Source organism: Lontra canadensis, unplaced genomic scaffold, assembly GCF_010015895.1.
Source record: "Lontra canadensis isolate GAN:19392208 unplaced genomic scaffold, GSC_riverotter_1.0 scaffold116, whole genome shotgun sequence".
Taxonomy (NCBI): Eukaryota; Metazoa; Chordata; class Mammalia; order Carnivora; family Mustelidae; genus Lontra; species Lontra canadensis.
In genome coordinates, this window is record NW_022631110.1 from 4,625,116 (window position 1) to 4,639,738 (window position 14,623).

Consider the following 14,623-nt stretch of genomic DNA (forward strand, 5'->3'; position numbering starts at 1 on the left):
CCTTGGTATTGAAACTGCACTCCTTGGTAGGTGAACTTGGTCCCGGCTGGGTTTCTTGTTGATCTTCTGGGGTGGGGCCTGTTGTAGTGATTCTCAAGTGTCTTTGCCCCAGGCGGAGTTGCACCGCCCTTACCAGGGGCCGGGCTGAGTAATCCGCTCAGGTTTGCTTTCGGGAGCTTTTGTTCCCTGAGCGCTTTCCGTAGAGTCCGGAGGACGGGAATGAAGATGGCGGCCGCCCAGTCTCCGGCCTGGAGGAGCCGAGAGCCCGGGGCCCCACTCCTCAGTGCGCCCTCAGAGAACAGCGCCCAATTGCTCCTGTCACCCTGGCCTCCGGCCATGCTCCGAGCTGACCGAACCTGTGAGCGGTTCAAGGTAAACCCGAGCTGAGAGCTCACTCCTCGGCTCCGTCTCTGTAGCCGGCTTCCCCGTTCTAATACCTGCAAGCTCTGCGACACTCAGACACGCCCGATCCTTCTGTGACCCTGCGGGACCTGAGGCCACGCTGACCCCACGTGCGCTTCACCCCGGTTAAGCCTCTGGAGCGATGTCCCTCAGCGGAACAGACTTTTAAAAGTCCCGATTTTGTGCTCCGTTGCTCCGCCGCTTGCCGGGAGCCGGCCCCTCCCCCCGCCGTCTATCTTCCCGTCGCTTTGGATTCACTTCTCCGCCAGTCCTACCTTTCAGAAAGTGGTCGATTTTCTGTTTCTAGAATTGCTGTTCTTCTTCTCTTCGATCTCCCGTTGGATTTGTAGGTGTTTGCAGTCTTTAGATAAGCTATCTAGCTGATCTCCCACTACCTGAAGTAGTCTCAGCCTGCTACTTCTCTGCCATCTTGGCTCCTCCCCTATATGTGTGTATTTTTTTCCCAACACTTGTTCAAAAAATATTTTAAAGTGGTAAATCTAACAGAGTTGTTATTGGGATCAATTGAGATAATGTACATGAAAAGTGCTTGATAAATGATAAAAGGACACAAACCTATTTTGATTGGAAAGTGGTCTTAGCAGTAAGTCAAAAAATTCCTTAAAAATAAAAAACACCTTCAGGCTAATATTTTAGATTAAACTCTGAAGGAATTTATTTTTTATTTTGTTAATTTGAACTACAAGCTATTGCTGGGATAATTAAAATATGCCAATACTCATCAAAGACTACTGCTTGGTAAGATTATAATGTGAGGATGATATTAAAACAATGGTCCTCCTTTTTAAAATATTTTATTTATTTTTGAAAGAAAGAGAGAGAGAGTGCATAAGCAGGAGGGAGGGGCAGAAGGAGCAGCAGGCACCCCACCGAGCAGGGAGCCCAATGTGGATTCAATCCCAGAATCCTGGGATCATGATCTGAGCCAAAGGCAAACCCTTAACCAACTCAGCTGCCCAGGGGCCCAACAGTGGTCCTCTTTTACAAAACAGACTGGACCTGATTGTCATGATAGTTAAAGATATCATCCAAATGAAGAAGCTTATATGTAATTTGGATGATAGCATTTTTATTCAAGGAGAGCTAATAAAGCTGAATGTCAAATTCTTGTGAAAACAGTGTTTGACTTGGAAGAGGTACTACCAAAAATACAAACTCACTCACTCATTCATTCATTCATCCATTAACCTTCTCAATCCAAAAATAACTTGGAGCCCAAGGACTGACCTTCTTAAATCCTTCACTTCTTTTGGCAGGTAATGGAAGGGCATGATAGCTGGGGGGCAGTTCAAAGATACAATAAAATGAGACCATTTAAAAAAATTTTTTTAAACAGAAACTACATCTTTGGTTTTCCTTCATTTCAGACTTTATTTTGTATTGGTTTTCTTAATTAACACAGATAGGTTGTTTTTCAAAGCTTGAGTTTTCACTGTTTCTCCTGATTTTTGCCCCTGACAGACTATACTGGGGGAAATGAGTGACCAGTGAATGTTCCTTCAAACTGAAAAGTTTTTGCAAATTATTATGTATTGAATTTCCCTTAAGATAAGGCATAGAAGCTCCAACATGAAATATCTACAAGTTAAAGCAGGGAATGGCAAATTATGGCTCAAGGGCCAAATGTAACCAATTGCCTTTTTTGTAAATAAAGTTCATTGGAATATGACCACTCCCACTTATTTACAAAGTATCTGTGGGTGCTTTCACACTAAAAGGACAGAGCTGACTAGTTGCAACTAAGATTTCATGACCTACAAAACCAAAAATATTTACTATTGACTCTACAGAAAAACTTTGTTAACATCTGAGCTGAACAGTTACCTAACATTAAATATATATGATCCTTTTACAGATATATAATTGATTTATAACACTTACAGAACCATGGTGGTTAATAATATGCTTAAATTGGTATTTTAAAGATTTATTTATCTACTTCAGAGAGAGAAAGAGCACACAAGAGAGAAAGTGGGGGGAGGGGCAGAGGGAAAGGGAAATGAAAAGAGAGACAATCTCAAGCCGACTCCCCACTGAACATGGAGCCTAATGTGGGTCTTGATCTCACCACCATGAGATCATGACATGAGCTGAAGTTGCAAGTTGGACACTTAACCAACTGAGCTATCCAGGTGACCCTATATGTTTAAATTCTTAAGTAAATTATTTGTGAGAATCATTTTAAAAATACCTAAGTAGGCATGTTTCCTTCAAAGGCAGAATTCTATCAAGTCTTCCCTCTCCCAACTTTTCCTACCACCTCGAAAGCAGCAGGGAGTGCTGGTTATTTAAACATCTTAATTACAGTGCTAAAGAAAGAAGGCATGATCATTTCTCTCCCAATTGTTCAGCAAAATCATTCCTTTTCAACAAGAATACTAAAGTAATAGCTAGAGTGACAAAAATAGCTGATGCATAGTATCATCAAATTAAATTATATATTTCATAATTTTAGTATAACTCAACCTAAAGTTTCGTATAGAAACCATGCCTTAACTTTGAAAACTCCAAATCTTATAAGGGAAAGGATCATTCTCATTAATATAATGTGATTATAAAATTTCCACAATAATCACAAACTATTCTGTCTGAAAAGTATGGTTTTATTTAATGCTTTCAAAAGGAGAAATGTCAAATCTTGTTCTTCAGACTATAGCTACTCCAGAGCTATTAATTTAGTATGATAAAATCAGAAATTATTTTTAAAAGTGAGGATGTTATATTTGCCAAGTAAATCAATGAATCATAACACCACTTAGTTTAGGTAATTCACAAAGTACCCCATTTTTTTGCAGGGACATGAAGATGCCCTCTGTTCTCAAATATTTTCTGATGTATCTCTGAACCTGAGTGTGGGAACACAGGGAGTAGACATTGTTCTTGATAAAATGAAACATCCCCTTGACTTTGGTCAACTATGCTTACCTAGTTATCTTTCCAAATCAATAGGTTGCTCCTCTTTGCCTCCTGTACCTGCCTGTTTTCCTTCTCTCTCCTTTTGTATATAGACATTCACCAAAGTGCTTCCTCAGTACTTCTTCATTAAAAAAAGAAAAACAAACCTTTATTTAGCTATAACTTCAAACTTAGAGGAAAGTTGCAAGAATAGTACAAGGAATTTCCATTTCCTGTTGTCCAGATTCATCAATTGTTTACATTTTGATCTATTTGCTTCATCATTCTCTTTTCTTTCCTCTCTCTCTCAACCTCTCTTCCTTTCTCTCTCCATATGTGTATGTTTGTGTGTGTGTGTGTGTACACATATGCATGTGTATGTGCATATTATTTTCTGAACCATTTACTAGCATTGTACCCTTTACCCCTACATACTTCAGAGTGTATCTTCTAAAAACAACTACCTTCAATTACATAACCAAACTAAAGGTATCAAAATCAAAACATTTAATATTAATGTGATAATATTAATTCATATCCAAATTTTATCAATTGTCTGAATAATGTCTTTTACAGCTATATTTTTTTCAGTATAAGATCCCAATCCAGGGTCATTTCTTTCATTCAGCCATCTTGTCTCTAATTTCCTTGAATCTGGTATAGTTATTCAGTCTTACATTTTGTTTCTTGGCCTAGACATTTTAAAATAGTGTATTTTGTAGGAGGTCCTTTAGCTTGGTTTATCTAATGTTTTGTTAGCAGTTATCAATTTATTACTTCCCAAATAATCTTCTAGATCTCATCTAACTACCTAGCTTCAACATCTTCAACCAGTTCTCTTGTCTTTCCGTGTCTTAAAGATACACTATGACTTCTATTTCTGGCATGCAGCACAACACCTATTTTTGGGGAAAAAAAAAAAAGAAAGAAAGCCCTCCAATATAAAATGTCTTGTTATGCTGGAATAACATTATTTTAAATGCATAAATTGAGCACACAAAAAAAATTTAAAATGCCCCAAGGGACAAAAATGTGATGACAGCCAGAAACTAGGATGGGAAAATATCTCCGGCCATCCTAAAATCAACAGTTGCAGTCTGAACTGAGATTCCTCAATAATTCCTTATAGGGGTACATAGCCAAAGAAAGGGTGAAATGGAAGAAAGAATCTACCAGCAAAAGAAAATGACAAAGAAATCTGTTTGCATTGACAAATTGATCTGAGCTCTAGATACAAATTTAAAACTCTCTTCCTTGAGAATTTGTGACCATAGGTTTACTTCGTACCGATTTGAGGTTCAAATTTACACAACTTATATATTTTAGGAAGCCCCAAATCAGTGGAAGAAATTAAAGCGATCCTGAGTTTTCCTGGAAGAAGCAAATTCAAATCTTATTAGAAGGATCACACTCCAGCACTTACAGGATTCCCTTAGATAAAGACTAATCAAGTATGAAGTCATAATCCAAGGTTAGAAAACGCACGGAGGAGGAAACCTACCATGAACAAGAACTGGAATTCAACTCTCCAAAAATTCATATGATAGAATTATTAGCTACATACCACAAAACAAGTACACTTAAAGTGAGTAAAGAATAAGAAAATAAAAGTAATGACATGACTCAGTATAAAATATTACCAGCCAGATTTTTTTAAAACTAAATGGAACTTCCAGGAATGAAAAAATAGTCATGAAAGTAATTGAAAATAAATTGGTTAAACAGCAGAACATATTCAGCAGAAAAGAAAGATGAAAAAATATTATCATGATTTCAACACAGAGATGTAAACATAGCAAATATAAAAGAGATTAAGAGACAGAGAATAGAAAGAGATCTAACCTGTTTTTCAACAACAAAAGATTAATATCTTCTGTATGCTGAGAGAAAACAACTGTGAAATTACAATTGTTATATATAACACATTATTCAAGAATAAAAATGAAATATTTTTTTCAAACAAAACAGAGTTTACCAGCAAAGCCGCATTAAAAGAACTTCTAAAGTACATGCTTTAAGAAGGAAAATAACTCCAAAAAAAGGACTGAATGCAAGAAAGGATGGTGAACAAAGAAATTGGAAAATATGTGGCTCTAAAAATGTCATGGAATATTAGTAACTTTAACTTGAATACATCCTAACTTGCTTAAGTTGGGCACACTCATTTCCTTCTACAGCTTCCTGAAATTCCACTAAAACAAATATAAAGAAAATTTTTTAAGGCATGAATTCACAAGGGCATTGCAAACAAAGAAGAAGGATAACAATTGTGGATGATGGAAAACAGAGAAATAAGTATTCACTAATTTAGCAAACCTGAGAGAGCTATATCTTAAGCCTAGAGCAATCTGATTTGTATCATAGCACTCTGAATTGGAGGTATGAGTTACCTCTGGAAGTGGCGGTGCATTAGAGTTAAAAATAAGAGGATTTATTGAAGGTCTGCTTAACATTCAAATTCTCACAATCCCCTCCTATTACCCAGCCAGGTAACTTCCTTTCTGAATGCAGGGTCTTTTTTTTTTTTTCTTGAGAGAGAGTAAAACAAAGAGGTTCTAGGCTTGAAAACAAGGGTATTGTACAAAAAAAAAAAAAGAGGATTAAGTCAAAGATTACATGCAAAACGTTAAGACTTAAGCTTTCTTGGGGCACCTGGGTGGCTCAGTGGGTTAAGCCTCTGCCTTTGGCTCAGGTCATGATTTCAGGGTCCTGGGATTGAGCCCCACATTGGGCTGTCTGCTCAGCGGGGATCCTGCTTCGCCCTCTCTCTCTGCCTGCTTCTCTGCCTACTTGTGATCTCTCTCTCTCTCTCTCTCTTTCTCTGTCAAGTAAATAAGTAAAATCTTAAAAAAAAAAAAAAAACCTTAAGCTTTCTTTCACTTAACACCAAGAATGCTAACAAGCAGCCTTATACCTTCCAGTCAAGGTACTGGAAGCTTCTTTTCAGGGTTATCTAACCAGGCTGAGAAAAAAGGCCAAAAGATAATGATACACAGGACTCTTCAAGGAAATGGCTCAGCCACATTATCCTAGAATGGTTTAAGCATATTGAAAAGAGATTTATATAACAAGGGGGAAGTTTGCCCTTGAATTTGTAAGTATGGAGAAAACTAAGCAAAACAGAACACAACACAAAACAAAACAATCAAACAAAAATCCCATTATTATTTTTTTCCCTTCAAAACTACCATTATCTTCAGAGAGAACAAAACCTTTTCCAGGAAAGGAAGTGTGACCATAGCATGCTATCTGGCCTCACATGGATTTATATTTGTGTAGTCATAGTAACATAAATGTTGAATTTTGGTGTAACATCCTGTTTTTTATACTGGAGGAAAATAGACAATCAGTAAAACCAAAGAATCAAGAAGTAATAGTATTTTAAATATTCACTTAGAAATATGGAGATAAAACCAAAAGAATTATTTAACAGCACTGAAAGTAGTCTCTTTTGGCCTCAGAAAATGATGGGGAAGAATAGGACACGGCCCAGCTATTTTTCCCAAGAACCTTATAGGTTTTTTAGACTCTAAGCCATTCTACATGGATAATGTTGATATTAAATAAAAAAAATTAAAATGTAATAATACAAAATCAATTAATGTCTAATTTTGGGATTAACAACAAGATAAAACACTGGAGAAAATATGTAAGAAGAGAGGATTTGACTGATATGAGGAAGTGGAGATGCAACGTAGGGAGTTTGGGGGATAGGAAAAGAATAAATGAAACAAGATGGGATCGGGAGGGAGACAAACCATAAGAGACTCTTAATGTCACAAAACAAACTGAGGGTGGCCGGGGGGAGGGAGGTAGGGAGAGGGGGCTGGGGTTATGGACATTGGGGAGGGTATGTGCTATGGTGAGTGCTGTGAAGTGTGTAAACCTGATGATTCACAGACCTATACCGGGCTAATAATACATTATATGTTTATAAAAAAATAAAACTATATAAAAAAGAGAGGGCTTGAATGTAATTAAAATACTGATTATATAGGAGATATTAAGTTTAGTCTTTGTTAATGATGTATTTTTAAATTTTAAGAAATGGATACAAAATATACCTTTCATGCCAATAGAAGAGAAAAATTATATTTACAAAATGCAAACATATATTAAAATACATAGAAAGATATAGGTATAGATGAGTTAGATAGAAATGCAGTAGATATTGAAGCACTGCTATCACAAAATCAGGGGTTCTACTACAATAGCCAATATTTGAGTCATGCTATAATTTCTTATTGACCAGTTAATACTAAAATTTTTTTCAACCGGGATGAGGATAGGCTAAAGTGGATCATTACCATCATTTTTTATAATGATAATAATAGCTCTAAGTTGTGATGTTTGTTTTAAATTTGTTTCAAAGGAAGAATAAGAGACTTTTCAGCTAGGTTTGTATGATATGGATAATAGTAAAAATACCCCTGAATTAAGCCATAGGCTCAGCCTAGACCCTACTGAGATTAGACTACATTTGATTCTCAACAAGATCCTAGCTAATAGGATCCAACCGTACCTTAAAAAGATTATCCACCATGACCAGGTGGGATTTAACCCTGGGACGCAAGGGTGGTTCAACATTCTCAAATCAAACAATGTGATAGAACAAATCAGTAAGACAAGAGAGAAGAACCATATAGTCCTCTCAATTGATGCAGAAAAAGCATTTGACAAGATACAGCATCTGGATGTTCCTGAATAAAATGCTTCAAAGTATAGGGATAGAGGGAACATTCCTCAACTTCATAAAATCTATCTAGAAAAAACCCACAGTGAATATAATTCTCAATGGGGAAAAGCTGGTAGCCTTCCCTTTGAGATCAGGAACATGACAAGGATGTCCACTCTCACCACTGTTATTCAATATAGTACTAGAAGTCCTAGCAACAGCAGACAATGAAAAGAAATAAAAGGTATTCAAATTGGCAAAGAAGAAGTCAAACTCTCTCTCTTTGCAGATGACATGATACTTTATATGGAAAACCCAAAAGACTCCACTCCCAAACTACTGGAACTCATACAGCAATTCAGTAATGTGGAAGGATACATTTGAATAAAGAAATAGGTATCAGAAGAACCATGCTCCATATATGCAGCATCCTCTTGAAGGAAACCAAAGATTTTTATTGTTGTTATTTTGTCATTAGGAGTTACTGTAGAACAAAATCCTACTGAATAGTGGAGTTATTTCCAGAACAACATATCAAATTTCTTATTTCAGTTCTAAAACAAATTTCCAGAATCATGGAGAGAAGTATTGGAAGGAAATGTTCTATGTATTTTTAATACAGAATCCACCAAAATTAATATATTTCATGATAAGACCTAATAGCAAGATAGGAAGCCACTTGGGAACTTAGGTTTCATTTTCTTCTTTTATTTTAATAGATTAGATACAGAAAACAGAAGCTGACAGGGTAGGTCTAGGAGTACAAAACAAAGAGTTGACTTCATCTGTATTATATGCCAAGGGTAATATGAACACAAAACAGTCTCATTATTTTTAATTTGAAAGTACCTAAAATATTAAAGGAAATTGAACAAATTGTCAGAAGGAAAACAGGTTGCATTTTGCAATGTTGTTTTCTTTTTCATTAAGATTCTGACTTCTTGTTACTCTTTGTGCATTTTATACCTGTACAAGTCTTACCACATAGCAATCATTTGTCCAGTTTTACTTTAAGCAGTAGTTCTCAAAGCCAGTTGTGACATTGGAATTTCCTGGGATACTTTAGAACCTACTGATGCCCGGGCCCCACTCCCATAGATACTAATGTAATTGGTATAGAAAGCAAAAGGGAATATTGGGATTTTTACTCCCCAGGTGATTCTAATATATAGCAAAGAAATAATGAGAAACACTGAGTTGGAGGGTCCAACTTAGGCTTCTTACAACATCCAAACCCCTGGGTTCCTAAGGGCTTTGAAAAATTAAGGAAGTTAATTTCTCTGGTTAAAATTAATAATGTTAAACAAAAGCTCTCCTTTTTTCCTTCCTTTAAAGTTAATGAGGCCTGCAAGTCCTCTCTCTCTCTCCCTCATCTTATTTCCCACCCACTTTACTTTCCCAACCATTTAAATATTTACCCTGATCCCAGGCAGTACAAAGAGTGGACACCCAGCCCCCACTTTCCTCCTCATGACTCATCCTAAAAGCTGTTTGCCAAATGGGGTTTTGGTTTTTGTTTCAGACGTGCAGGGGCATCCACAACCCTGCATAACAATGCCTGTTCTAACTCTACTCCCCCTCTATCCCCCGCCCAACCACCCACTCTCTATTTAAAGCCAAGCCAGAAGAAAAACAAGGCATTTGTCCCCAACAGTCTGCAAACCAGTCATGCTTTTCCAACATATGCAAGGCTAGCATTCAACAATCCAGGATTCATGAAACTAGTTCCCTAAGCATCTATCAAGTAAACCTGCCGTTCTCTGAGGACATTCAGAATTTCCAGCCTCTGACTAAGGATAGACTAGGGCTCTCATAACACTTATTTTCAAATATTTATAGGATTTCTGTATCTTATACCTCTAGGCAGCATATAAGGCCCCTTTTAGAGCTATTTGCTGGGCATTTGCACCAAACTCTCCCATGAGAGCTCTATTTGGCTGTTTCAGACACAGTTGTATATCTGTTGGTTAACCACGGAGGAAAGAAACATGATAGGGACTTGGGACGGAGAGATAGAGCTAGATCTGCCCAGTAGTAAGGATTCCATGAGCAAGTACATTGATAGGTGAACTTTGGGAACCAGAAGGTGACTAAGAGACAGTGGGTGATAGTCCTTGCCTGACAGGGGAACCATGAAGGAAGAAAAGAGGCTGACAGATTTCTGAAACACAGCCAAGAGGAATCTAGCACTAACCTTCTAAGCTTCCAGCAGGCCAGGCGTCAGTATTGGGTCAATCTCTCGGTGACCCTCACTCCACTCGTTAAGAATGGGATGGAGTATGAAATGGTTTAAAGTGGCAGTAGAGTAGAACAGAGTACAATAGGGTCCTAAACCTCTAGGAAATTAGACAGGGACCCTTTAAGAATCATCATTAGCATGTCTTTCTTTTTTAACTAAAGCATAGTTAGCTTACAATGTTACATTAGTTTCAGGTGTACAAAATAGTGATTTGACAAATCTCTACATAATGCTATGCTCATCACAAGTGTAGTTACCATCTGTTGGTACATAATGTAATTACAATGCCATTTACTATATTCATTATACTGTACCTTTTATCCCCATGACTTATTTATTCCATAACTGGACATGTGTATCTCTCATACCCCTTCAGTGATTTTATCCATCTCCCCATTCCCTTCCCCTCTGGCAACCATTTGTGGTTCTGTGCATTTATGGGTTGGTTTCTGCTTTTTGTTTGTTTGTTTCTTTGTTTTGTTTTTTAGGTTCCACATATAAGTGAAATCATATGTTATTTGTCTTTTTCTGTCTGACTTATTTCACTTAGCATAACACCCTTTCAGTCTGTACATGTTGTCACAAATGGCATGATCTGATCCTTTTTATGGCTCAATAGTATTCCACTGTATATACAAATACCACTGATTTATCCATTCATCTATCAATGGACACTTGGGTTGCTTCCGTATCTTGGTTAGTAAATGATGTTGCAGTAAATGGAGGGATGCACATATCTTCTTGAATTAGTGTTTTCATTTTGGGGGGAAATATCCAATAGTAGAAATATGGTAGATATATTTCAAATTTTTTGAAGAACCTCCATGTTGTTTTCTATAATATCTGCACCAATTTACATTTTCACCAACTATGTGTGAGGGTTCATTTCTCTCTATATTCTTTTTCTCTACCCTGGTTATTTCTTGTCTTTCTGATTCTAGTCATTCTGATAGGTGTGAGGTGGTTTTGATTTGTATTTCTCTGGTGATTAGTGATGCTGAGCATCTTTTTTTGTGTCTATTGGCCACTGTTATGTCTTTGGAAAAATGTTTATTCAGATCTTCTGCTCACTTTTTAATTGGATTATTTGTTTTCTGGGTATTAACTTCTATAAATTCTTTATATATTTTAGATATTAACACCTTATCATATATTTCATTTGTGAATATCTTTTTTTTAAAGATTTTATTTATTTATTTGACAGAGAGAGAGAGAGTGCACAAGTATGCAGAGCAGCAGGCAGAGGGAGAGGGAGAAGCAGGCTCCCCACTGAGTAGGGATCCCAATGTAGGACTCAATCCCAGGACCCTGGGATCATGATCTGAGCTGAAGGCAGTTGCTTAACCAACTGAACAACCCAGGTGCCCCATTTGTGAATATCTTCTATTGACATATCTTTTAATCTCAGTTCAAGATATAGCTATGAGAGAAAAAAATTTTGTTAGGAGGCTGGTAAGATGTAGTAAGAGGACCCTAAACCCACCTCATCCCAAAGATATAGCTAGATAACACTCACATCAGTGTAATAACCCAGAAAATGACCCAAAGACTGACATAATAAACTCCACAACTAACAGTAGAGAAGTGGACATATCCAAGAGGGTAGGAAGGTGGAGATGTGGTGGCAAGCTAAACAGACCATAGTGGTCCATGGAACTGAGGGAGCCAAAGGTACAGAGATGTAAGGGAAACAGACCTTCAAACCAGGGAGCCTGAATGGATAATGAACTCCCATAATATTTAGCCTAGAAAAGAAAGAGGGGCCAAATTTCATGAGTTCTTACAACCAGTGAGGCTTAAAGGCTGGAATTTTAAAAATCAGTGGGCTCAGCTCTGGGAGAGCCTGGAGTATGAGAGGAAGATGAGCCTCTGTCCTTTAAGAGACAGCATGATAAACAGTCCATAAAGATACAGCATAAAAGCAGCAATTTGAAAAACACCTGGGACATATTGGGGGATACTTATTTACTCATCTCAAAGCATGTCCTGGAGGGTTAGTGTTCCCAGGGAGATTCCTCCAGGAACAAATGAGCTGGCAGGTGCCATTTCACTCTTCTGCCCAACCCCCCAGCACAAACGTATGGTCACCTACAAGAACCAGCAGAGAATTAAAATTCACTACCTAACATGCTTATACCAAGCCCCACCCTCATGCACTTTGGTGGGTCTGTCTGTTCCACTCACATTTGCATCAGTACCATCATTGCTGGTTCCCTCTTGGAGAAGAATAGCACAAACGTTGCCAACACAGCAACTCTCTCTCTACCTGTGCATTTCACAGTGTTTCAGTCCCCGCAGTGGTGGTTGTAGGCCCTGTAGAAGCCCTATGTGCACCTTGTTAAAATTGCCTCCCTTACAAAAAAAATTGCCTGCCCTTCCATGAGTTCTTTTCAGATATGCCCAGGCTAGCCCAAATCCCAGCAGCAGTGGCCAGTATCATTTCACAAGCACCACTAACTACATACCTTGTTAAAACTGGGCACCCCACCCCAGATGGGGACCAAACACTATCCACAAATGGCAAAGAAAGCCACCACAGATAATTGGACTGAAGGAAAAAATAGCAGGAACACAGTAGCAGGGTGCATGCAACACATAGGAGACACCCCTGAAATGCCAGGTTCTGGTGAAGAGAGGACACAGCACTGTAGTACACTATAGGACCTCTTCTTCATAAGGCCTACTATCAAGAGAAGAAGATGTAGCTAACTTTCCTGATGCACTGAAATAGACACAGAAAGTTAGACAAAATAAGGAGACAGATGAGTAAGCCCCAAATGAACAGGATTAAAGCCAGAGCAAGAGACCTAAGTGAAACAGATATAAGTAATATGGCTGATAAGGAATTTAAAGTAATGATCATAAAGATACTCACTATGCTTGAGAAAAGAGTGGAGGACATCAGTGAGACCTTTAACAAAGAGAAAAAACACAAGCAAAACAAAGCAAAAGAGATTAAAAAACAACCAATCAAAGATGAAGAACGCAATAAATGAAATTAAAAATACACCAGATGGAATAAATAGCAGGCCAGAGGAAGCAGAGGAATGACTTAGTAACCTAGAGGACAGAGTAACAGAAAATAATCAAGTTGAACAGGAGAGAGAAAAGAATTATGCAAAATGAGAATAGATTTAGGTAATTCAGTGACACCATCAAGTATAATAGCATTTGCATTATAGGGATCCCAAAAGAAGAAGAGAGAAAGGTGGCAGAAAATTTATTTGAAGAAATAATAGTTGAAAACATCTTGAATATGGGGAAAGAAACAAATATCTACATCCAGGAAGCATAGAGATTCCCTGAACAAAATCAACACAAGGAGGTCCACACCAAGACACATAGTAATTAAAATGGCAAAAAGTAGTGATAAAGAGAAAATTTTAAAAGCAGCAAGAGAAAAGAAAACAACTACATATAAGGGAAACCCAATAAAGCTATCAGCAGATTTTTCAGCAGAAACATTTCTAGCCAGAAGAGAGTGGCAGGATATATTAAAAGTGCTGAAAGGGAAAAATCTGCAGCCAAGAATACTCTATCCAGCAAGGCTATCATTCACAACAGATGGGGAGATAAAGGGTTTCCCAAACAAACAAAAGCTAAAGGAGTTCATTACCACTAAAGCAGTGCTACAAGAAATGTTAAAGGGGACTTTTTGAATGGAAAGGAAAGACTGTAAGAAAAAGTAAAAAAAGTAGGAAACACAAAAGCAGTAAAAATAAACATATCTATAAAAATCAGTCAAGTGGCTCACAAGATGAAAGGATGTAAATAGTATGATACCATATACCTAAAACTGGATAGGAGGGGATTAAATAATGGATTTAACTTAAGAAGATATCAACTTCACATAGACTGCTATATGAAGAAGACGTTATATTACAAACCAGATGGTAACCACAAATCAAAAACTCATAACATATGCAAAAAATATATTAAAAGGAATCCAAATGTATCACTAAAGAAAACCAGTGAACCATAAGAGAAAGGAGCAAGAGAAGAAAGGATAAAAGAAGAGCTACAAAAACAACAATAAAACAAGTAACAAGAGGGCAATAAATACATACCTATTAATAATTACTTTGAATGTAAATGGACTAAATGCTCCAATCAAAAGACATAAGGTTATGGAATGGATAAATAAGCAAGACCCATCTGTATGCTACTTACAGGAGACTCATTTCAGACCTAAAGATATACTCAGATTGAAAGTGAGGGAACGGAGAAACATTTATCATGCAAATAAATGTGATAAGAAAGCCAGAATAAGGAGTGCCTGGGTAGCTTAGTCAGTTAAGCATCTGCCTTCAGCTCAGGCTCTGTCCCCAGGGTCCAGGGATCAAGCCCTGCTTCAGGCTCCCTGCTCAGCAGGGAGTCTGCTTCTCCCTTTC